Source organism: Mustelus asterias, chromosome 17 (assembly GCF_964213995.1).
Source record: "Mustelus asterias chromosome 17, sMusAst1.hap1.1, whole genome shotgun sequence".
Lineage (NCBI taxonomy): Eukaryota > Metazoa > Chordata > Chondrichthyes > Carcharhiniformes > Triakidae > Mustelus > Mustelus asterias.
This window is the reverse complement of record NC_135817.1, coordinates 86,658,034-86,683,104: the sequence shown is the minus strand read 5'-3', so window position 1 is coordinate 86,683,104 and position 25,071 is coordinate 86,658,034. Positions and strand designations below refer to the sequence as shown.

At 48.0% G+C, this 25,071-nt stretch overlaps 1 protein-coding gene across 1 annotated transcript in view; it reads left to right on the top strand.

Annotated features, from left to right (window-relative positions):
• The window catches only part of robo1 (roundabout, axon guidance receptor, homolog 1 (Drosophila)), a 360,349-nt gene that overhangs the window by 113,799 nt on the left and 221,479 nt on the right, over positions 1 to 25,071 (top strand). The gene's annotated exons all lie outside the window — the stretch shown is intronic.

The following is a 25,071-nucleotide window of genomic DNA, read 5'->3' as shown; positions in this document are numbered from 1 at the left end:
ACTCACTCACTCACACACTCACTGTGATGTATCACAACCCAGCTGCAGTCTTCAGTATTGGGCATCACACCTCACAAAGTTGTTTAAGATTTGGTTCATGGGAGATGAGTATGATTGGCCCGCATTTACTGCTCTTCAGAAGGTGGTGATGAGCTGCCTTCCTGAACCGCTGCAGTTCCTGAGCTGTAGGTACACCCACAGTGCTGTTAGGGAGGGAGTTCCAGGATTTTGACCCAGCGACAGTGAAGGAACGGTGATATATTTCCAAGTCAGGATGGTGAATGGTTTGGAGGGGAACCGCCAGGTGGTGGTGCTCCCAGGTATCTGCTGCCTTGTCCTTCTAGATGGTGGAGTTTGGAAGGTTGTGTCTAAGGAGCCTTGGTGAGTTGCTGCAGTGCATCTTGTAAATGGCACACACGGCTGTTACTGTGCGTCAGTCGCAGAGGGAGTGAATGTTTAAGTTGGTGGAAGGGGTGTCAATCAAGCGGGGCTGCTTTGTCTTGGATGGTGTCGAGTTTCTTGAGTGTTGTTGGAGCTGCAGCCATCCAGGCAAGTGGGGAGTATTCCATCACACTCCTGACTTGTGCTGTGTAGACGGTGGACAGACTTTGGGGAGTCAGGAGGTGAGTTACTCGCTGCAGAATGTCCAGCCTCTGACCTGTTATTCTTGCCATGGTATCTATAGGGTTAGTCCAGTTCAGTTTGTGCTCAATGTTAACACTGTGGGTGTTAATTCAGGTGTTTTCTGTGATCGAAATGCAGCGAATACCAGAGGGAGATGGTTAGATTATCTGTTGTAGGGGATGGACATTGCCTGGTGAATCCTACTTTGCACTTATCAGGCTAAGTGTAAATGTTGTCCAGGCATTTCGATTTGATTTTGATTTGATATGTTGTCACATGTATTAACATACAGTGAAAAGTATTGTTTCTTGCGCGCTATACAGACAAAGCATACCATTCATAGAGAAGGAAAGGAGAAGGTGCAGAATGTAGTGTTACAGCCATAGCTAGGGTGTAGAGAATTGCTGAATGTGGGCAGGGATTGCGGCAGTATCTGCAGAATTCACTGAGGCGTCGATACGTACAGATTCAGCAGAATGATACCAGGACTTTACAGGTTAATTTATGAGAGCGGAACATTGACTTGTTTACCTTGAGGTTAAACTGTTGAATAGGCAGAGACATTTCCTTGGCTGGGGAGAGTCAAGAGGAAGGGAATTAGGTAAATTCCTGAAAAGGAATAAAATGGTAGGGCTTTTGGGGCACGTACAGGAGAGTGAGACTAATTGGATAGCTCTGTCAAAGAGCCAGCATTAGCATGATGGGCCGAATGGCTGTAAGATTGTCTGGTTGGATGGATCGATGGTTCACTTTCTTGAATTGAATTCAGGCCTGGAAAGGGAAGCTGTGAAATGTGACCCTGAAACTGTTGGATTGGTCACTTACCCAAGGATGGCACAGTGGTTAGCACCGCTGCCTCACAGCGCCAGGGACCCGGGTTCGATTCCGGCCTTGGGTCGCTGTCTGCGTGGAGTCTGCACGTTCTCCCCGTGTCTGCGTGGGTTTCCTCCGGCTGCTCCGATTTACTCCCACAGTCCAAAGATATGCAGGTTAGGTTGATTGGCCATGATAAATGTTTGGGGTTATGTGAATAGGACGAGGGAGAGGGCCTGGGTAAGATATTCTGGCGGAGAGTTAGTGCAGACTCAATGGGCTGAATAGTCTCAAAGAACAAAGAAAATTACAGCACAGGAACAAGGCCTTCGGCCCCTCCAAGCCTGCACCGACCATGCTGCTCGACTGAACTAAAGCCCCCTACCCTTCCGGGAGCCATACCCCTCCATTCCCATCCTATTCATGTATTTGTCCAGGCACCCCTTAAAACTCACTACCGTATCCGCTTCCACTACCTCCCCCGGCAGCGAGTTCCAGGCACCCACCGCCCTCTGTGTAAAGAATCTGCCTCGTACATCTCCGTCAGCACTGGAGGGATTCTCGGGTTCTGTATTTCCTCAGCAAAGTGACCTACCGTCACTACTCAGCCTGGGCCTGTACATGACTCCTGTATTGGTAAATGCTGGCCTTGCCTCAACAGCTATACTCTCAGAATGCTGGGAAGAATTAACCCTGACAACCCCCTGCAATTTAGCGCTGAGACGGGAAGATTAGATGGAGAAAGCACGTTTAGAAGAATTGAAGAGGAAAGTGGAGAGAAAGGAAAATAACAAACAAAGAAAACCGGGCTGGAGAGTGGAGGACGGAACGGAGCAGCGACCAACATCAGGAATAAGAGCCAACATCTTGAAAGAATTAGTGTTGGAGTGTGTAAGAAGCCTCCTGCTTTAGGCCGAAAAGATAAGCGGAGTCTGGGAACAGTCTGACTACATGGGAGTGCAGTGACCCGAGGACTCAGCTGACCGGGTTTAAGGCCCTGTCCTCCACTGGCCTTTCAAGCTTCTGTCCGCACGGTGAAATAAGAAAGAGTTGCTTCAATAAATTTACAGAAAGAAAGATGCAGAATTGCTGGAATTTTGCATGAGAAACAGCGAGGGTTGGATTACAGCAAACGGAGAGAGGAATTGTGGGTTCGGGTTATTGGGTACGGACCCTTCAATACAACCAGAAACTGAGACACAATCAGGCCTGTTAGTGGAGTGTGGAGCAACAAAGGGAAGAGAGAAGAAGGAGTCGAGGGACACAGGGTGCAGAGGTTAATGGACTGAATGGTAAGGGAGAGAAACTCTGGAACTCCCTCACAAATCTCACAGGCCGAACTGCCAGGTGTGTTGGCACGAATCAAACAGGGGTGGATTCAGAGAGCGGGCACTCTCACAGGATGGAAGATGTGCGGCACGCTGGTTAGCACTGCCGCCTCACAGCACCAGGGACCCAGGTTTGATTCCGGTCTCGGGCCACTGTCTGTGTGGGGGCTGCACGTTCTCCCCGTGTCCGCGTGGGTTTCCTCCGGATGCTCCGGTTCCCTCCCACAGTCCAGGGATATGTGGGTTAGGTGCATTGGCCATACTAAATTCTCCCTCAGTGTACCCAAACAGGCCACTCCAGGGGATTTTCACAGTAACTTCGTTGCGGTGTTATTGGAAGCCTACTTGTGACCCTACCTGGGTAAGATACTCTGTCAGAGAGCTGGCACAGACCCGATGGGCCAAATGGCCTCTTCTGCACGGTTGAGATTTGATAAAAGGACATTTACGAGAATGATCCCAGGAATGAGGAATTTTAGATACAAGGAGAGATGAGAGAAATTGTACTTCCTCCCCTTGGAGCAGAGAAGATTAAGCAGTGACCTTATCGAGATGTTCAGAATGCTGAACAATTTTTGATTTGATTTGTTATTGTCACATGTATTAACATACAGTGAAAAGTATTGTTTCCTGTGCGCTATGCAGACAAAGCATACCGTACATAGAGAAGGAAAGGAGAAGGAGTTCCCTTCTTGACAGGGTAAAGAAGGATATTCTGTTTCCACTAGTTGGTATGTCAATGACTGGGGGCTGCAATTTCAAGATGGTCAGTGAGAGAGCTAGGAGTGTGATGAGGAGAAACCTCTTTACTCTGAGAATTGTTGGGGTTTGGAATGCACTGCCTGGGAGAGTGCTAGAGGCAGATTCTGTAGGAGGTTTCAAAAAGAGAGCTGGATACAGATTGGAAAGTGATTAATTCAGAGGGTTACAGAGATGGGGATGGAGAATGGGACGAGCTGGGTAACTCTTTCGGGAGCCAGTGTGGACATGATGGGCAGAATGGTCCCCTTCTCTGCTGTAAAATTCTAGAAATGCCGGCAGCTTCTGAGGGCTGCCACATGCCACCACATCGACCAGTGGCTACTGCAGCTTGGTGACAGATACCAACGCCCAGAGCAACAGTCCACCATGTCTCTTGGCAGCTCTGTGCGCTGCGTTGGTGGCACAGCCTACCTCTGCATGACCAGTCTCCACAGCCAGCAATCAGCAGAGCTGCACCGTGTGAGGTGTCCACAATGAAATGGAATGTTTGCCATGTCCATCATGACTCAGAGGTGAAAGGTTCACAGTGCAGACAGACCCTCCCCATGGTTGTACCCTCACCGTGAGTGTACCCATTCCATGGGTGTCCCCTTTCCGTGGGTGTACCCTCATCGTGGGTGTATCCTCACCATGGGTGTCCCTCGCCATGGGTGTACCCGCGCCATGGCTCGGTGTACCCTCATCGTGGGTGTACCCTCATCACAGGAACTGCACCGGTTCAAGAAGACGGCTCACCGCCACCCTCTCGAGAGCCAGCGAAGGCTGGACATTAAATCCTGACCTTGTCAGCAACACCCTGAAAACAAATAATAAAAATAAACTCGGCAAAAGGCAACAGGGAGTCTCCCAGAATCTGACCAAAGCTCCTCCCTTAAGCCACACAACCCAGAAAAGCAGAAAACCCATCACGGCCTCCAGTTTGCTGGTTGTGGGCTTGTGTTGCATGCCAACCGGCTTCTGTGCTTGCCTCCATTTCAACAGCTCTGCCCTTCAAAGGGATTCTTTTTTCACTGGAGGTGCCAGAGATTCTTCAGTTGCATTGGTTTGTGGTGTGGGTTGAGGGATAAACATTGTCTGGGACTCTGGGGAGAGTTCCCTCTGCCCTTTGTCAAGATGCTGGACCTTCTCATTCACCTGATTTGATTTGATTTGTTATTGTCACATATATTAGCATGCAGTCAAAAGTATTGTTTCTTGCATGCTATACAAAGCATACTGTTCATAGAGAAGGAAAGGAGAGAGTGCAGAATGTACTGTTACAGTCATAGCTAGGGTGTAGAGAAAGATCAACTTAATGCAAGGTAAGTCCATTCAAAAGTCTGACAGCAGCAGGAAAGAAGCTGTTTTTGAGTCGGTTGATACGTGACCTCAGATTTTTGTATCTTTTTCCCAGCGGAAGAAGGTGGAAGAGAGAATGTCCGGGGTGCGTGGAGTTCTTAATTATGCTGGCTGCTTTTCCGAGGCAGCGGGAAGTGTAGACAGAGTCAATGGATGGGAGGCTGGTTTGCCTGATGAACTGGGCTTTGTTCACGACCTTTTGTAGTTTGTTGCTTTGTAGTCTCTGAGAGGCCGACGGGACATGAGTTTAATGTGTCACCCGAAAGATGGCACCTCTGACAGTGCAGCATTCCCTCGGGACAGCTACAGCAGCGCCAGCCCAAGGCTCCAATTTCTCACTAAACTGCGCAGGTAGGTGGGTGCCCGTCTTGAAGATGTACTCTGTGACAGACACAGGGCATGTCTGCACCCACCCCAGCTCCCCCCCCCCCCCGCCCCAAAATTTAAAGGGACTGAACCCTGGATAACGGCTGGCAGAACAATTGAGAATACGTCTTACCTCCCCAGGCAGCGGACCTTTGCATGGTGTGCCCCCACCCGCTCTGATTCCTGTGGCAGGCGGGATCGGAAAATTCCGCCCACAGAGTTCACTGGAGAGATGAGTTCTACACGTTTTCATGAGGTTTACTGTTGTGCGTGCAATCCACAGGGTAGATGCAAGAAGGACTTCCCCGATGGTGGGGGTGTCCAGAACCGGGGTTAACAGTCTGATAATACAGGGTAGAATGCTTCGGACAGAGATGAGGAGAAATTTCTTCACCCAGAGAGAGAGTGGTGAGCCTGTGGAATTCACTACCACAGAAAGCAGTTGAGGCCAAAACATTGAATGTTTTGAAGAGGGAGTTAGATATAGCTCTCGGGGTGAAGAGGGTCAAAGGATATAGGAGGAAGGTGGGATCAGACTATTGAGTTGGATGATCAGCCATGACCATAATGAATGGTGGAGCAGGCTCGAAGGGCAAAATGGCCTCCTCCTGCTCCTATTTTCTACATTCCTATGTACTTTTCTATGACCCCCCCGCAAGTAAAGCTCCCCACCCTGTATCTGCATTCCCACCTCTCTCACATCACCCAACTCCGCACAGCCTCACATTGCTTGACTAGACCTTCACTCAAGTTTTAAAGTTTATTTATTAGTGTCACAAGTCGGCTTACATTAACTCTGCAATTAAGTTACTGTGAAAATCCCCTCGTCGCCACACTCGGGTGCACTGAGGGAGAATTTAGCACGGCCAATGCACCCTAACCAGCACGTCTTTCAGTCGGTGGGAGGAAACTGGAGCGCCCGGAGGAAACCCACGCAGACACGGCGAGAAGGTGCCGGCTCTGTACAGTGGTTAGCACTGCTGCCTCAGGGCGCCAGGGCTTGGGTCACTGTCTGTGCGGAGTCTGCACATTCTCCCCATGTCAGCGTGGGTTTCCTCCGGGTGCTCCGGTTTCCTCCCACAGTCTGAAAGGTGTGCTGGTTAGGGTGCATTGGCCGTGCTAAATTCTCCCTCAGTGTACCCGAACACTTTAAACTTAAAAAAAAGATGATGGGTGCTTTCACGGATGCCTCTTCTTCAGTTTGTGTCATAGAGTCATAGATGTTTACAGCATGGAAACAGGCCCTTCGGCCCAACGTGTCCATGCTGCCCTTATTTTTAAAACCCCTAAGCTAATCCCAATTGCCCACATTTGGCCCATATCCCTCTATACCCATCTTACCCATGTAACTATCTAAATGCTTTTTAAAAGATAAAATTGTACCCACCTCTACTACCACCTCTGGCAGCTTGCTCCAGACACTCACCACCCTCTGTGTGAAACAATTGCCCCTCTGGACACTTTTGTATCTCTCCCCTCTAAGGCAAGCGATTCCCACGTGTCGATGGGAGATTTTGTATTTATTTAGGGAGGCTTTCAGAGTGCCCTTGTCGCATTTCCTCTGCCCTCCTAGTGATTGCTTGCCATCACAGAGCTCAAAGCAGAGTACCTGTTTTGGGACTCTTGTGTCAGATGTATGGACAATGACCAGTGCCTCTATACTGGGGACATTGACCTGGGAGAGGACGCTTACATTGGTACCCCTATCCTGCTAGTGGATTTACAGGATTTTACAGAGGCAATGTTGGTGATATCTCTCCAGCGATTTGAGGTGTCTGCTGTACATTGTCCATGTTTCTGATGCATACACGAGGGCGGGAACCACGGCTGCTCTGTATACCATGAGCTTGCTGCTGGATTTGAGGTCTCTCTGTCCAACGCTCTGTCGAACGCACATGTCTCCTACACAACAACAGCGACCATACGTCGAGAAGCACGCGGTTGGCTTAAAGTGCTGTCGAACATTGGAAAGGGCGCTACAGCAACGCAGTCACCTATCTGTGTGGAGAAGGGAGATAGAACAATGAGTGTGGAGCCCTGACCTAGCTCTAGTATCTGTGGCCTCGGGCCAAGCGCGAAGAGGCTGCAGAGAGCTCAATGTTCAGTCCTGGCTTGGTATGTTCCCAAAAAAACATTTAATTAAAGGGGAAAGATTAACAATAGGCAAGAACAAACGTTGGCTGCTGATAGACAGCGATATGAAAGGGATTTGGTGATCTTTTGAGTTCCAGAGTACGCAGCTAAAAAGCTAAACATTCCTTTTATTTATGTTGTCTAATAAACTCTGTCTGCATACCGACTGCCGCGATCTATCCCTTGTTTGCTGCTTCAAGCTGCTTTGATGGGATAATTGCATGAACAGAGGTGAGAGATAGGGACTGCCAAAAAGTGAAATTCTCCTCTTCACTGTGGTTGGAAGCTGCATTGCTCGAATATTTTCCTATTATTTTGTCTCCAAACCAACACTGAGCGTTTTGGTCTCAGGTTTCTTTACAATAGCATCCCCAGCCTAAAGTAAAACTGCCCTCCCTCCCTCTCCCTCTCTCTGTCCCTTTTATTTCCTTGTGTTCAATAGACATTTCAACCCAGCAGCATTAATTATAGTGAAGGAGTTGTGAGTAATTAGTGACTGCAGGAGCTTGCAAGCTTCTCGTGAAGAGGGACACTGTTTGAACATCGGGTCTAATTGAAGGGAGCTTTAATTGGATTACCTGCATTTTCCCTCTTTGGCGAATGCTCATTTAAAAAAAATTCGCTCCCATTTCCCTCTCCTCCACCCCTCCCCCCCCCCTTCCCTCCAAACCAGCCCCTCGCCCCCCCCCCCTTGTTCCTCTTCCTGCCCCTGTTAATTCCGTCTGGCAGCCTGCCATGGTGTGCCAGTCCAACTGGCAATCAGCAGGCGAAAGATTGATTAACTCCTATCCCTGCAGCCCCCCTCCAGTCCTTTGAATCTTCAGGCTTATTGGAGGGGGGGGGGGGGGAGAGAAAAAAAAGGAAGAGGGAAGAAAGAGAAATAGGTAAAGAGTGGGGCGGCACGGTGGCACAGTGGTTAGCACTGTTGCCTCACAGCACCAGGGACCCGGGTTCGATCCCTGAATTGGGTCACTGTCTGTGCAGAGTCTGCACATTCTCCCCGTGTCTGCGTGGGTTTCCTCCGGGTGCTCCGGTTTCCTCCCATAGTCTGGAAGACGTGCTGGTTGGGTGCATTGACCATGCTAAATTCTCCCTCAGTGTACCCGAACAGGCGCCGGAGCGACTAGGCGATTTTCACAGTAACTTCATTGCAGTGTTAATGTAAGCCTACTTGTGGCACTAATAAATAAACTTAAGACTATTTATTTCACGCCTTTTGCAAACTCAGGACACCCCAAGGTGTTTTATAGCCAATGACGTACTGTTGCAAGTGTACTCATATGGAGTGAGCTTGCAATGTGTGCACGAATTGGTGACGTGTTTCTATACTAGAATGATTCAGCCGAGTGGCTGTTTCAGTCGACAGTTAACAGCCCAGCTTGTTGGTGTGGGACTGGCGCCACGCACAGACTCAGGGTGGATAAGGACGGTAGATTTCCTCCGCCCAAGGCACGGGGGTGAGCCAAAAACAGAAAATGTTGGGAAAATCTCAGCAGGTCTGACAGCATCTGTGGAGAGAGAACAGAGCCAACGTTTCGAGTCTGTCAGAGTGGTGAGCCGGTTGGGTTTTTATGAAAATACATCAGAACTAAGCTCAAGTTTGCAAAATGCTGCGATGGGATTTGAATTCATGTCTTCTAATGGGACCACTCTCCAACATGGCCCCCCTGCTGTTTGTGAGCGAGGCAAAGGACATTTCAATAAGATTAAAACCAGGGGGTTCTGCTCTGTCAGGTAACCAGACAGCCAATAAACCAGCGCTGCATTCCAGATCAATCAGTAACTCTCAGTTGGACAGGTCTGGACGTGGTTAGGATAGAGGGAGGCAGAATCATAGAATCCCTACAGTGCAGGAGGAGGCCATTCGGCCCATTGAGTCTGCACAGACTCTCTGACAGATGATCCTCATCCCCCGAGGCCCTACCCCTGTAACCCCATGAATTTACCCCGCTAATCCCCCTAACCTGCACATCCTTGGGGACATTAAGGAGCAATTTAGCGTGGCCAATGCACCTAACCCGCACATCTTTGGACTGTGGGAGGAAACCGGAGCATCCGGAGGAAACCCACGCAGACACGGGGAGAACGTGCAAACTCCACGCAGACAGTGACCCAAGCCAGGAATTGAACCCGTGTTCCTGGCATTGTGAAGCAGCAGTGCTAACCACTGTGCCACCTGCTGCAGACTGCTGAACTCTTGAGTGTTTTTGTGCAAAGACAACACGCAGGAAGGATTGATGGGCTGGTTAACAGTTTGCAGAATGATCATCTTATCGTTCGTGTGTTGTAACATTCTTCTCTTGATGATCAGTGTGAAGTGTTCACAGGCTGACACCAACTTGAACGTGACAGATAGACATAGCCAACTTCATCCATGGCATGATGGGTACGCTAGTCAGCAAGGTGGGAGGATGTTAGAATTATGAAGCCATTCGGGGCAACAGTCCTGTGTTGTATGGGCCAGTCCCATGAGGTAAATGAACTGGCTGGAAGGCTTGTGTGGGATGCCATTCAGAACTCTGGCTCCATTCCTCACACCGCTTGGATTGGGTTCAAACCTTGCCCCTTTTTTTCATCTGAGGTATGGGCATCGTTGGCTAGACCAGCATTTATTGCCCATCCCAAATTGCCCTTGGAGAAGGTGATGGTGAGCTGTCCTTGAATTACAGCAGTCCCCGAGATAGGCCTGGATAACGCCATAGAATCTCTACAGTGTAGAAGGAGGCCATTTGGCCCATTGAGTCTGCATCGACCACAATCCCATCCGGACCCTATCCCCTTAACCCCACGTATTTATCCTATTGGTCCCCCTGACACTATAGGGCAATTTAGCATGGCCAATTAACCTAGCCCGCACATCTTTGGACTGTGGGAGGAAATCAGAGCACCCGGAGGAAACCCATGCAGGCACGGGGAGAACATGCAGGCTGTGCACAGACAAGCCATAGAATCATAGAAACCCTACAGTGCAGAAAGAGGCCATCTTGCCCATCGAGTCTGCACCGACCACAATCCCACCCAGGCCCTACCCCCATATCCCTACATATCTACCCTGCTAATCCCTCTAACCTACGCATCTCAGGACACTAAGGGGGAATTTTAACATGGCCAATCAACCTAACCCGCACATCTTTGGACTGTGGGAGGAAACCGGAGCACCCGGAGGAAACCCACGCAGACACGAGGAGAATGTGCAAACTCCACACAGACAGTGTCCCAAGCCGGGAATTGAACCCCGGTCCCTGGAGCTGTGGGTGTGGGGAAGATGTTTCCATTAGTGGGAGAGACTAGGATCCGAGGCCACAGTATTACCGAGATGAGGAGGAATTTCTTCAGCCAGAGGGCGGTGAATCTGTGGAATTCATTGCCACAGAAGGCTGTGGAGGCCGGGTCATTGAGCGTATTTTGTTGATCCAGCAGAAGGAACTCTTCATCTGTCAGCAATAAAATAAAACAAGACTTACTCCAACTTATAAATCAAAGAGAAAGGTTTAATAAAGAAGCTTCATTACTCCAACACTTGAGGCCTCACCCTGGGCCATTCCAAGCTCCCATAAACCCCACCTGCTTCTTAGTTATACGAAGTCAGCTGACTACCACATCATTTTGTCATTGGTTACATAGTTTACTGGGTCAGCTGACCCTGACAGCATGTTACCATTGGTCACACTGCAACTGATCCAATGTTCTCATTGGTTACATTCCAACATATTTAAGACAGAGTCAGATAGGTTTTTGATCGGTAAGGGGATCAAAGGTTACGGGGAAAAGGCGGGAGAATGGGATTGAGAAACATATCAGCCATGATCGAATGGCAGAGCAGACTCGATGGGCTGAATGGTCTAATTCTGCTGCTGTATCTTATGGTCTAGGTACACTCACAGCATCGTTAGGGAAGGAACTCCCAGGATTTTGACCCAGCGACAGTGAAGGAACAGTGATATATTTCCAAGTCAGGACTGGTATTTCCCAATGCATCTGCTGCCATTGCCCACCTAGACGGTAGGGGTCGTGGATTTGGAAGGTGCTATCAAAGGAGCCTTGCTACAGCGCATCTTGTGGATGGCACACAGGGCTGTCACTGTGCATCGGTGGTGGAGGGAGTGGATGTATCAGCTGATGGATAGGAAAAGACAGTGAATATTGAGGCCAACGACTGGCTCCTCCCTTTTGAAGAAAACATACACAAAACTACGCACTCAAACATTGCAGAACAGTGAAAAATGTGGCTATTTTGAACCAACCATTGTCCCTCGCATTCTTTACAAGACAATTATTTCAGGCTGCCAGTTGCACAAATGTGTTGTCTTGCAAACAAGGTCAAAGGTGACAGGAGGCCGATGCTGACGTGCATCAATAATCAGGCAGAAGCTTGAAGTAATTGTGTGATGGGGGAGAAAGCAGGCACTCCCCCGGGCTCCCTGTCAGCAGCGACTCCCAGGAACCCCTTGAAAATTTAAATTATTCACGTGCTTCATTTGCATAACACCTAGCTCTCTCCAAAGATGTTCCCAGGCACCAGGTAATTATCCCCATAAGTTGAGCATAATTTACAGTGCTGAGCCTTGTTGCTGTGGAGAGGGGGGGATGGTGGGGACGAGGCTCAAAGAGAATCCAATATTTACAGCCTCCCGGCTGCTGTCAATCAAATTCGAGGTGGCGCTCCCATTGACTCAGTTGTGATTTGGGTTGATTCTCGAGATTAAATAATAACTCTCTGTGTCCCACTTGCACCGAGACATTGAAATCACCTTGAGCAGAATCAACCATAAGACATAGGAGCAGAACTCGGCCACTCGGCCCATCGAGTCTGCTCTGCCATTCAATCATGGCTGATTTTTTTCTCATCCCCATTCTCCTGCCTTTTCCCCATGACCCCTGATCCCCTTATTAATCAAGAACCTATCTATCTCTGTCTTAAAGACACTCAATGACCTGGCCTTCACAGCTTTCTGTGGCAAAGAGTTCCACACATTCACCACCCTTTGGCTGAAGAAATTCCTCCTCACCAATGACAGTGAAGGAACGGTGATATAATAATTCCTCCTCATCAACCCTGCCGCCAAGTAAAATCCCCACTTTCCATCTTCCCTACAACCTGCTTCACCTGTCTTCCCTTCCTTTCCCGGGGTCTGTTTGACCGCATAAGTTGGTCTTGCTCCACGTGGAAGACAAATCTGGTGGCCTATTGGATCCTCTGCCTCGCAATTGCCCGTGGCCGTGTTTGCGATGCCGCCAAGTTGCATTTTTGCCGGTTCCCTAGCTTCTCCAGCTACACCATCACTTCAGAGAACAAGAAGAACCAAGGAACGATGGCTGCAAAGAGAATAGAAGAATTGGCCCTCCCGATCAGGCTTGCTCCCCCATTCAACACAATCACGGCTGATCCACTATCTCAGTTCCACTCTCACTGCACTATCCCATATCCTTAATTACCCTAGTCACTATAAACCCATCGATCTCGGTCAATATACATAATCACTAGATATCCACACCTCTCCAGTGTAGAGAATTCCAAAGATTCGCAACCAACACCTCGTTCTGGGGAGGGCCAATTTCTCAGAATCTGGATCCTATGTTCTACATTCTCCAGTAAGAAGTTTAACAACACCAGGTTAAAGTCCAACAGGTTTATTTGGTAGCAAAAGCCACACAAGCTTTCGGAGCTGCAAGCCCCTTCTTCAAGTGAGTGGGAATTCTGTTCACAAGCAGAGCACATAAAGACACAGACTCAATTTACATGAATAATGGTTGGAATGCGAATACTTACAACTAATCAAGTCTTTAAGAAACAAAACAATGTGAATGGAGAGAGCATCAAGACAGGCTAAAAAGATGTGTATTGTCTCCAGACAAGACAGCCAGTGAAACTCTGTGGGGGTTACAAATAGTGTGACATGAACCCAATATCCCGGTTGAGGCCGTCCTCGTGTGTGCGGAACTTGGCTATCAGTTTCTACATTCTCCAGCCAGGGGAGGACAACCTTTCAGCATATGTCCTGTCAACCCCGCTATGAATTTTTATATCTCTGAATGAGAACACCCCTCATTCTTCTGAACTCCAATGGAGTCAGCAGAAATAAAAATATAATTCTCCAGGACAACTGCTGCAAGGGAACAACCACAACGTTGTGAAAAAAATACTCTGTTTAATTTTCATTTCAGTTGAACACTTTATTTATTAATTAATGGAGGGAAAGGGCTTGTATTTAGATAGCACCTTTCACAGCCACTGGATGACTCAAAGTGCTTCACAGCCAATGAAGTGTTTTTGAAGCATCGTCACTTCTGTAAAAGGGGAAATGCATTGGGCAGAAGTGGGTTAGAGTTAATGTCACTCATCCAAAGGCCTCAGCTATGTTCTGGGGACATGGGTTCAATGGCAGCTGGTGGAATTTATATTCCATTAATGAATAAATTCAGTTAATAATAAAAATCTGGAGTTGGATGCTAGTCTCAGTCATGGTGACCGTTGTCAATTGTTGTAAAGACCTAGTTGGTTCCCTGATAGAACAAAGAAAATTACAGCACAGGAACAGGCCCTTCGGCCCTCCAAGCCTGTACCGACCATGCTGCCCGACTGAACTAAAACCCCCTATCCTTCCGGGGACCATATCCCTCTATTCCCATCCTATTCATGTATTTGTTAAGATGCCCCTTAAAAGTCATTATTGTATCTGCTTCCACTCCCTCCCCCGGCAGCGAGTTCCAGGCATCCACCACCTTATGCGTAAAATAGCTTGGCTCCTTTAAGCATCGCCTTTAAACCTTGCCCCTCGCACCTTAAACCCGTGCCCCCTAGTAATTGATTCTTCCACCCTGGGAAAGGGCTTCTGACTATCCACTCTGCCCATGCCCCTCATAATCTTGTAGACTTCTATCAGGTCGCCCCTCAACCTCTGTCATTCCAGTGAGAACAAACCAAGTTTCTCCAACCTCTCCTTATAGCTAATGCCCTCCATACCAGGAAGTCCTTTAGGTTCTCTCATGTCCTTTTGGGGAGGCAGTAGCGTAGTGGTATGGTCACTGGACTAGTAATCCAGAGATAAAGGCAAAATACCGCAGATGCTGGAATCTGAAACAAAAACAGAAAATGGTGGAAAGTGCAGGTCTGACAGCATCTGTGTGGAGAGAGAATAGAGCCAACGTTTCGAGTCTGGATACTCTGATGAAGGGTTGACAAAGGAAGACTCGAAACGTTGACTCTATTCTCTCTCCACAGATGCTCTCAGGCCTGCTGAGTTTCTCCAGCATTTCTCTTTTTGTGTGTAGGAATCTAGAGATCCAAGGTAATGCTCTGGGGACCCAGATTCAAATCCCACTACAGCAGGTGGTGAAATTTGAATTCAGTGAAAATCTGGGATTAAAAGTCCAATGATGGCCACAGAACCATCAGGTTCACTAATGTCCTTTAGAGAAGGAAATTTGATGTCCTTACTTGGTCTGGCCTACATGTGACTCCAGAGCCACAGCAATGTCAGTGTCACTTCAGAAGCAAAAACAAGAAGGCAGATTACTACCTGAGTGGCTGTAAATTGGGAGAGGGGAGTGTGCAGCGGGACCTGGGTGTCCTTGTGCACCAGTCACTGAAGGTAAGCATGCAGGTGCAGCAGGTGGTAAAGAAGGCAAATGGTATGTTGGCCCTCATTGCGAGAGGTTTCGAGTACAGGAGCAGGGATGTGTTGTTGCAACTATACAGGGTCTTGGTGAGACCACACCCAGAGTATTGTGTACAATTTTGGCCTCCTTTACTGAGGAAGGATGTTGTTGCTTCTGAGGGAGTGTGGCAAGGTTTACCAGGCTGATTCCGGGGATGGCGGGACTGATGTATGAGGAGAGATTGACTAGTTGAGGATTGTTTTCACTGGAGTTCAGACGAATGAGGGGGGATCGCAAAGAAACATATAAAATTCTAGCAGGACTAGACAGGGTAGATGCAGGGAGAATATTCCCGATGGTGGGGGGAACCCAGAACCAGGGGTCACAGCCTGAGGATTCGGTGTAGACCATTTAGGATGGAGGTGAGGAGACATTTCTTCACCCAAAGAGTGGTGAGCCTGTGGAATTCATTACCACAGGAAGTAGTTGATGCCAAAACATTGAATGTATTGAAGAGGCGGCTGGATATAGCACTTGGAGCGAATGGGATCAAAGGTTATGGGGAGAAAGCAGGATTAGGCTATTGAATTGGATGATCAGCCATGATCGTAACGAATGGCGGAGCAGGCTCGAAGGGCCGAATGGTCTCCTTCTGCTCATATCTTCCATGTTTCTATGTTCCTATGGCCACTCAGTTGTACTAAGCTGCCAGCACCGTGGGTGCACCTGCACTCAATGGACAGCAGTGATTCAAGAAGGCGGCTCACTACTGCCTCCTCAAGGACAATTAGGAATGGACAACAAATGTTGGCCTTATCAGCGATGCCCATATCCCATGAAAAATAACACAAGAGCCAAATGAAGCACAGCAAGCTGCCGTAAACAGCGAAGCTATAATGACTAAGAATTATCTTTTTTCTTGTGATATTAATTTAAGAATTAATATTGGCCAGGACACCAGGAAAAATTCCTGTGCTTCAAGGTCAGCACGGTGGCACAGTGGTTAGCACTGCTGCCTCACAGCGCCAGGGACTCGGGTTCGATTTCCGGCTAGCGTCATCATCTGTGTGGAGTCTGCACGTTCTCCCCGTGCCTGCGTGGGATTCCTCCAGGTGCTCCGGTTTCCTCCCACAGTCGAAAGATGTGTGGGTTAGGTGGATTGGCCATGGTAAATTGCCCCTTAGTGTCAGGGAGACTAGCTAGGGTAAATGCAATGGGGTTATGGGGATAGCGCCTGGGTGGGATTGATGTCAGTGCAGACTCGATGGGCCGAATGGCTCCTTCTGCACTGTCGGATTCTGTGATCTCCTCAAAGAATGATAGGAACACAGGAATTAGGAGCAGAAGTCGGCAAATTCAGTCCTTCGAGCCTGCTCCGCCATTCAATCAGATCATGGCTGATCTCTCCCGGGTCTCAAATCCACCTCCCCACCTGCTCCCCATATCCCTTTATCCCTCTTTTTATGCAAAATATATCCATCTCCTTCTTGAAACCATTCAATGATTCAGACTCCACCGCGCGATGGGGCAGCGAGTTCCACAAATTCACCACCTTCTGCGAGAAGTCGTTCCTCCTCATCTCAGTTTTAAATCTCACGCCTCTCAACCTCTACCCTGTGACCTCTTGTTCTAGATTGCGCCACAAGAGGAAACACTTGGTCTACCTTTACTTTATCAATCCCTTTTAAAATTCTATATACTTCGATCAGATGCCCTCTCATCCTTCTAAACTCCAGCGAGTATAAGCCCAAACTGTTTAATCCCTCCTCATACGTCAACCCTTTCATCCCTGCAATCAATCTGGTGAATCTCCTCTGAACTGCCTCCAATGCCACCACATCCTTCCCCAAATAAGGAGACCAACACTGGACACAATACTCCAGATGTGGTCCCACCAACACCCTATACAATTGCAACAACACTTCTCTACTTTTATACTAGGAACCCGGGTTCGAATCCCACCACGGCAGATGATGGAATTTGAATTAAACTTTTTAAAAATCTGAAATTACGAATCTACTGATGACCATGAAACTATTGTCGACTGTTGGAAAAATCCATCTGGTTCACTAATGTTCTTTAGGGAAGGAAATCTGCTGTCCTTACCTGGTCTGGCCTACATGTGACTCCAGAGCCACAGCAATGTGGTTGACTCTCAACTCTCCAAGGGCAACTAGGGATGGGCAATAAATGCTGGCCAGTGAGCGATGCCCTATCCCACAAATATAAAAAAATACTCCAGTCCCTTTGCAATAAATGCCAACATCCCATTTGCCTTTTTTATTACATGCTGTACCTGCGTACCGACTCGCTGCGATTCATGAACACAGACACCCAGATCCCTCTGCCCGGACATGGGATCTTTGACAGACACTTGACATGGAAGACTGGGCATCAGTTTAACATCTCACCCAAAAGCCAGCACCTCTAGTAATACAGCACTCCCTCTGTACCATCCTAGACTAGGAGAAAAAACTAGAACCAGAGGGCACAACCTCAGGCTAAAGGGACGATCCTTTAAAACAGAGATGAGGAGGAATTTTTTCAATCAGACAGTGGTGAATCTGTGGAACTCTTTGCCGCAAAAGACTGTGGAGGCCGGGTCATTGAGTGTCTTTAAGACAGAGATAGGTAGGGTTCTTGATTGATAAGGGGATCGGGGGTTATGGGCAAAAGGCAGGAGAATGGGGATGAGAAAAATATCAGCCATGATTGATTGGCGGAGCAGACTCGATGGGCCGAGTGGCCTCATCCTGCTCCTATGTCTTATGGTCTTGTAGACTACTGGCTTTTTGATTAAGTCCAGGACTGAGATTTGAACTCTCGATCTACCTTGACTCCCTTAACAACAGATTCAGGAGTTTTCCGGTTGACTGATGTCAGGCTAACTGGCCTGTCAGTCCCCGTTTTCTCACCCTCTTCTTTCTTCAATGTGTTTACCCAGCTTCCCTTTAAATGTATCTGCACTATTCACCTCAGCCAGTCCCCGTGGTAGCGAGTTCCACACTCTCTGGGTAAAGAGGTTTCTCCTGAATTCCCGATTGGATTTACTAGTGACTATCTTCTGTATTTATGGCCCCTAATTCTGCTCTGCCCCACCAGAGGAAACATCATCCCTCTTTTTCCAGTTTTTGCATAATTTTGAAGACCTCTCTATCAGGTCACTCCCTTTAACCCTTTGTATTCTGGAGCGCAGAGTCCCAGCCCGTTCAAGCTTTCTGAATAAATAAATCTTCCTGCTTCTGGTATCATCCTTGTAAATCTACTTTTGTTGCTTCTATAACTTCTTTAATCATGTGGAGTTGAGAGAGTGGTGGGCTGCAGACTGGCTGGCCTGTCTGAGAGAGAGAGGGTTCTGTCTCTGTCTAGATACTCTGAGGGTGATCCTTTAATTATAGACCAGCTCTGTCCTGATGGACTGTTCTTACAGGAAGCATTTGAGTGGTGCCAGGGTTATATTAATGTCTGTCAGGTTGTAGGGGTCAGGGCTGGATTCTGTGGGGAGGTTTGAATGGCTCGGTCATGGTGAGTTATCTTCCTCCAGAGTGTGGGAGACACACATTTAGGCAGCTGTACAGAGCGCTAAGCTTAGCAACACTAGAGACAGAAATCATTGAACCTTGCAGCATGGAGGGAAACCATTCAGCCCACTGGGCCCATGCCAGCCCCGGGAAAGAGTTCACCAATTGCACAGAAACATAAAAAAATAGGAGCAGGGGGAGGGCCTTCGAGCCTGCTCCGCCATTCATTACAATCGCAGCTGATCATCCAACTCAATAATCGGATCCCCCCCCCCCACCCCTCCGCCACCACCCCCCCTGGTGGCACAGTGGTTAGCACTGCTGCCTCACAGCGCTAGGGATCCGGGTTCAAAACCAGTGACTTGGGTCACTGTCTGTACACAGTCTGCACGTTCTCCCAGTGGGTTTCCTCCGGGTGCTCCGGGTTTCCTCCCACAGTCCGAAAGACGTGCTGGTGAGGGTGCAGTGGCCGTGCTAAATTCTCCCTCAGTGTACCCGAACAGGCGCCGGAGTGTGGCAACGAAGGGATTTTCACAATAACTTCATTGCAGTGTTAATGTAAGCCTTGCTTGTGACTAATAAATAAACTTTACTTCAACCAGAGTACGCAGAGGAAACCCGCGCAGATATAGGGAGAATGTGCAAACTCCACACGGACAGTGACCCAAGCCGGGAATCGAACCGGGGTCGCTGGCGCTGTGAGGCAGCAGCGCTAACCACTGTGCCACCCAGTCGCCACATTCCTCTGGTAGTGTGGCGACCAGAATTGAACACTATGTTCCAGGTGCGGCCTAACTAAGGTTCTATAAAGCTGCAACATGACTTGCCAATTTTTAAACTCAATGCCCGTCCGATGAAGGCAAGCATGCCGTATGCAATAGTCACATGGCAGGCACAGAGTTAAACAATAAGTGAGTGTTGGTTTGTGGGTTGAATGTTGTAATTTAATTCAGCCCGAGTCCGGTGTGTGTGGGAGAGTGAGCAGCTTCTTATTAATGGCTTGTCAACACAGGATATTGCTAGTTGATGGAATGCACACTTTGCCGGAGAGGAGCACATATTGTCAGAATATCCTGTTGTACGTGGTCCTGGGGTTGTCTGCAGTCCTTCCACCTCTCCTCCTCCCCCTCCTCTGGAACACTTTTTCCTCCCCGTGTATAATGTGGTTTTCTGCTGCCGTTGGACCTCAGGAATCGTTGGGTACACAATTCAGGCGGACAACTTCGAGCGCAGTACTGAAGGAGGCCTGCATTGTTGGAGGCGCTGTTTTGAGATGAGACATTAAACTGAGGCTCCGTCTCCTCCCTCATGTGGAATGTTAAACTCTCACGGTGCTACTTTGAGGAAGAGCGGTGGACTTCTCCCCGGAGCTCTGGCCAAAGTTTAACTCTCAGTCAATGTGGCAAAAACAAGTTGTCTGGTTGTCATCACATTGCTGCATGTGGGAGCTTGCTGTGCACAAACTGACTGTCATGTTTGATTAGATTTGATTTATTATTGTCACATGTATTAACATACAGTGAAAAGTATTGTTTCTTGCGCGCTATACAGACAAAGCATACCGTTCATAGAGAAGGAAAGGAGAGAGTGCAGAATGTATTGTTACAGTCATAGCTAGGGTGTAGAGAAAGATCAACTTAGTGCAAGGTAGGTCCATTCAAAAGTCTGACGGCAGCAGGGAAGAAGCTGTTCTTGAGTCGGTTGGTACGTGACCTCAGACTTTTGCATTTTTTTCCCCAGTGGAAGAAGGTGGAAGAGAGAATGTCCGGGGTGCGTGGGGTCCTTAATTATGCTGGCTGCTTTGCCGAGGCAGTGGGAAGTGTAGACAGAGTCAATGGATGGGAGGCTGGTTTGAGTGAGGGATTGGGCCACATTCACGACCTACATTACAATAATGACTACGCTTTAAAAGCACTTCCATTTGTTGGAAAGCATACTGGGACATTTTGAGGTCCAGAAAGTTCTGGAACATCGAATTGGAGTCGGTGATGCTTTGGTGAATTGGAGATCAGCCATGATTTGATTGAATGGCAGAAGCAGTTAGAGGGACTGAATGGCCTCCTCCTGATCCTACATTCCTGGTACCTCACAATGTTGCTTTTGTGCTTCCACGCTCCCCTGAGAAACCTCATTCAATCCGAGGGTACAATGTGTTGCAGCTGCACTGCCTCTGACACAGGCACATGGACTGTGTATGTGCCTTTGAGTGACACACTCTGTAATAGGTTCAGATAGAGAGCGCAGACTCCCAGCCGCACACTCGGCTGATGTGAGTGCTGCAACTGAGGAGTTTTAGAAACAACACAACTGTCCACTGGGGTCTGAAACAGCAACAAACTGTATAAATCTACCTCAAGAATTCCGTGTCCACTTGAGAGGAACTAGTTTTAACGTCTCTTCGGACAGCTGTATTTTAAATATATGTCTGTACATGTGTGTGAACACGCTAATGAGTGTCTGCCTGAGGATGAGAGTGCATGACAGAGTGTCACTCTGAGTGTGTGTATGTGAGAGTGTGAGTATGTTAGTGTGTGTGTGTGTGAGTATGTATGTGTGCGTGTGTGAAGCTGTGTGTGTGTTAGTGTGCATGTGTATGGGTAAGTGTGCGTGTGTATGTATGTGTGTGTTAGTGTGAGTGTGTATGTTAGTGTGAATGTGTGTGTTAGTGTGTATGTGTGTGTGAGTGTGCGTTAGTGTATGTATACGTTAGTGTGTTTGTGTGTGTTAGTGTGTTTGTCTGTGTTAGTGTGAGTGTGTGTGTGTTAGTGTGAGTGTGTGTGTGCGTGCTTTTGTGTGTGTGTACATTTGTGTGTGTTATGTGTGTGCGTGTGTTAGTGTTAATGTGAGTGTGTGTGTTAGTGTATGTGCGTGTGTTAGTGTATGTGTGTGTGAGTGCATGTGTGTGTGTTATTGTGTGTGTGGGTTAGTGTTAATGTGAGTGTATGTGTTAGTGTATGCATGTGTATTTGTGTGTGTGTTAGTGTATGTGTGTGTGTTAGTGTGTGTGTGTTAGTGTTAATGTGAGTGTATGTGTTAGTGTATGTGTGTGTGAGTGTATGTGTGTGTTAGTGTATGTGTGTTAGTGTGTGTGTGTTAGTGTGTGTGTTAGTATGTGTGTGTTAGTGTATGTGTGTTAGTGTGTGTGTGTTAGTGTATGTGTGTTAGTGTGTGTGTGTTAGTATGTGTGTGTTAGTGTATGTGTGTTAGTGTGTGTGTGTTAGTATGTGTGTGTTAGTATGTGTGTGTTAGTGTGTGTGTGTTAGTATGTGTGTGTTAGTGTATGTGTGTTAGTGTGTGTGTGTTAGTGTATGTGTGTGTGTGAGTGTGTTAGTATGTGTGTGTTAGTGTATGTGTGTTAGTGTGTGTGTGTTAGTATGTGTGTGTTAGTGTATGTGTGTTAGTGTGTGTGTGTTAGTGTATGTGTGTTAGTGTGTGTGTGTTAGTATGTGTGTGTTAGTGTATGTGTGTTAGTATGTGTGTGTTAGTGTATGTGTGTTAGTGTGTGTGTGTTAGTTAGTGTGTGTGTGTGTGAGTGTGAAGGAAGATGGCATTAGACTGCCACACCCTCTGTTCTGAACAGTCCTGCTGTCTCGTGCACTATAGCCCGTCAATTGGATGAGGAACTGGGTGGAGATGGGTTGGGGGGAGGGGGGATCTATACCACTGCAAAAGGGTGGGCAGATTGGAGGGATAAAATAGGAATACAGGACTTAGGAGCAGGAGGAGGCCATTTGGCCCCTTGAGCCTGCTTCGCCGTTCAATATGGGCATCGCTCAGGGCCCGTTTCCTGCGATATCCCCACACCCCAGGTTTGAGTTACTCTGGAGTCAGACCAAAGATGCCCCCAGTAAATGGCGGGTCTTGAAGCCAGCCAATCAGACAGCCTCTTTTGACATGATCTCATCCTGCAGCTCCAACTGTGGGAGCCGCAGGGTCGAACGCGAGACAGCAGCTGACGTGTGTCAAAGGTGCAGGGTATCATTAGCTACCCTGGGGCTACCTACAGCAGCAAAGGAAAATGCATAGGGCCTGCCTGGGGAACTGAGTGTGATTAATTAAAACCAATGGATTTGAGAGATTCTGTATCACTTCAGAACTGCTTTGTAGATGTTGCATATAAAGCTGTGGCTCTCAGCATGCGGGTGTTGCACACAGACACTCCATGACAAGGGCCCATCAAACTCACTACAGGAAACCTATTAATCTATGTATGATCATTCCAACCCTCCAGTCAACAACATTGTGTATTTATATAGCATCCTTTAACACAATAAAACATTCCAAAATCCTTCACAACAGCATTACATAGAAACATAGAAGCTGGAAGCAGGAGGAGGCCATTCGGCCCTTCGAGCCTGCTCCGCCATTCATTTTGATCATGGTCGATCATCAAATTCAATACCCTGATCCCCCCTTCCTCCCATGTCCCTTGATCCCTTTAGCCCCAAGAGCTATACCTAATTTCTTCTTGAAATCACAACATTTTGGCCTCAGCTACTTTCTGTGGGAGTGAATTCCACACATTCACCACCCTCTGGGTGAAGAAATTTCTCCTCACCTCAGTTCTAAAAGGTTTACCCCTTATCCTCAAACTATGACCCCCTAGTTCTGGACTCCACCCACCATTGGGAACATTCTTTCTGAATCTATCCTGTCTAACCCTGTTAGAATTTTATAAGTTTCGATGAGGTCCCCTCTCATTCTTCGAAACTCCAGTGAATATAGTTATTATTAAACAAAATTTGACACCAAAACAAAGAAGGAAATATTATTTCCAGTCAAAGAGTTGGCCTTAAGGAGCGTCTTTTTTCTTATTCATTCGCGGGACATGAGCATCGCTGGCTGGCCAGCATTTATTGCCCATCCTTAGTTACCTGAGGGCAGTTGAGAGTCAACCACATTGCTGTGGCTCTGGAGTCACATGTAGGCCAGACCAGGTAAGGACGGCAGATTTCCTTCCCTAAAGGACATTAGTGAACCAGATGGGTTTTTCCGACAATGGGGTTTTATGGTCATCAGTAGATTCTTAATTCCAGATTTTTTATATGAATTCAAATTCCACCATCTGCCGTGGCGGGATTCGAACCCGGGTCCTCAGAACATTAAGAACATCTGTTTTGCTCTGAGCTCTGACGAAGGGCATCTCGACTCGAAATGTTGGCTGTATTCTCTCCCCACAGATACTGTCAGACTTGCTGAGATTTTCCAGCATTTTCTGTTTTTGTTTCAGATCCCAGCATCCGCAGTAATTTTGCTTTTATCCCCGGAACATTAGCTAATTTTCTGGATTAATAGTCTAGCGATAATAGCACTAGTAGGAGAGGAAGGCGGGGAGGCTGAGGGAGGGAATTTGAGAGCTTCAGGCCTGATGGTGGAGCGATGGAAAGTGGGGGGAGGCTCAAGAGGCCGGAATTGGAGAGCCACAGAAATCTGAGAGGATTGTAGAGCTGGGGTAGGTGACAGAGGCTGCTGAGGTACTGGCTTAGTCTACCTAGGCCCGAAATTCTGTAATTCCCTCCCTAATCACCTCTGACTTCTCACCATGCTCTCCTCAAAGGCAGAGAAAGCAAGGATGGAGGTTTTGAGAATCAGCAGTAACGACGGTAGAATTGGATAGGATTGGAGGCAGCACTGCAGTGGGATTGTGGTAAAAATAAAAGTAGCTTAACATCCCCATGCTATAAAATAATGAGGGGCATAGATGAGGTAGATAGCATCCTTTCCCAAAGGTAGGGGAGTCTAAAACTAGAAGGCATAGATTTAAGGTGAGAGGGGAGAGATACAAAAGAGTCCAGAGGGGCAGTTTATTTACACAGTGGATGGTGAGTGTCTGGAACAAGCTGCCAGAGGCAGTAGTAGAGGCGGGTACAATTTTGTCTTTTAAAAAGCATGGAGGGTAAGATGGGTACAGAAGGATATGGGCCAAACATGGGCAATTGGGACTCGCTTAGTGGTTAAAAAAAAGGGGTGGCATGGACTAGTTGGGCTGAAGGGCCTGTTTCCATGCTGTAAACCTCTATGACTCTATTGCCAGAATTTTACCGGAATTGGGGTGGGTGAGGCTCGCAGAATGGCATTCCCCGTTGGCCTTGGGCGAGATCCTATGAGCCTCGGGCGGGTGAGGTGGTAAAATTCTGGCATATAACTCTATTTTTATAGCTCCTTTCGTGACCCCAGGACACCCCGAAACTCTTTCCAGCCAATGAGTTAGTTTTATTCTTTGGCTGAGCGATGGAACTTGGTGAATGCTGCAGCCAGTTTGCACACAGCAAGATTCCACACAAACAATGCATTCCAGATCACTTTATGTTGGTTTGAGCCATAGAAAGGCTGCGGCGCAGAGGAGGCCTCTCAGCCCATCTTATCCATGCCAGTCCGAGGACACCCAGGTGCCCTTTCTAGTCCCACCTTCCTGCACCCGGCCCATAGCCCTGCAGCTTACAGCACGCAAGGTGCAGATCCAGGTTCTTTTAAAAAGAGTTTAGGGTCTCTGTCTCCACCACCAACTCGGGCAGCGAATTCCAGACACCCACCATCCTCTGCGTAAAAAAGTTCTTCCTCGTGCTCCCTCTACACCAACTGACACC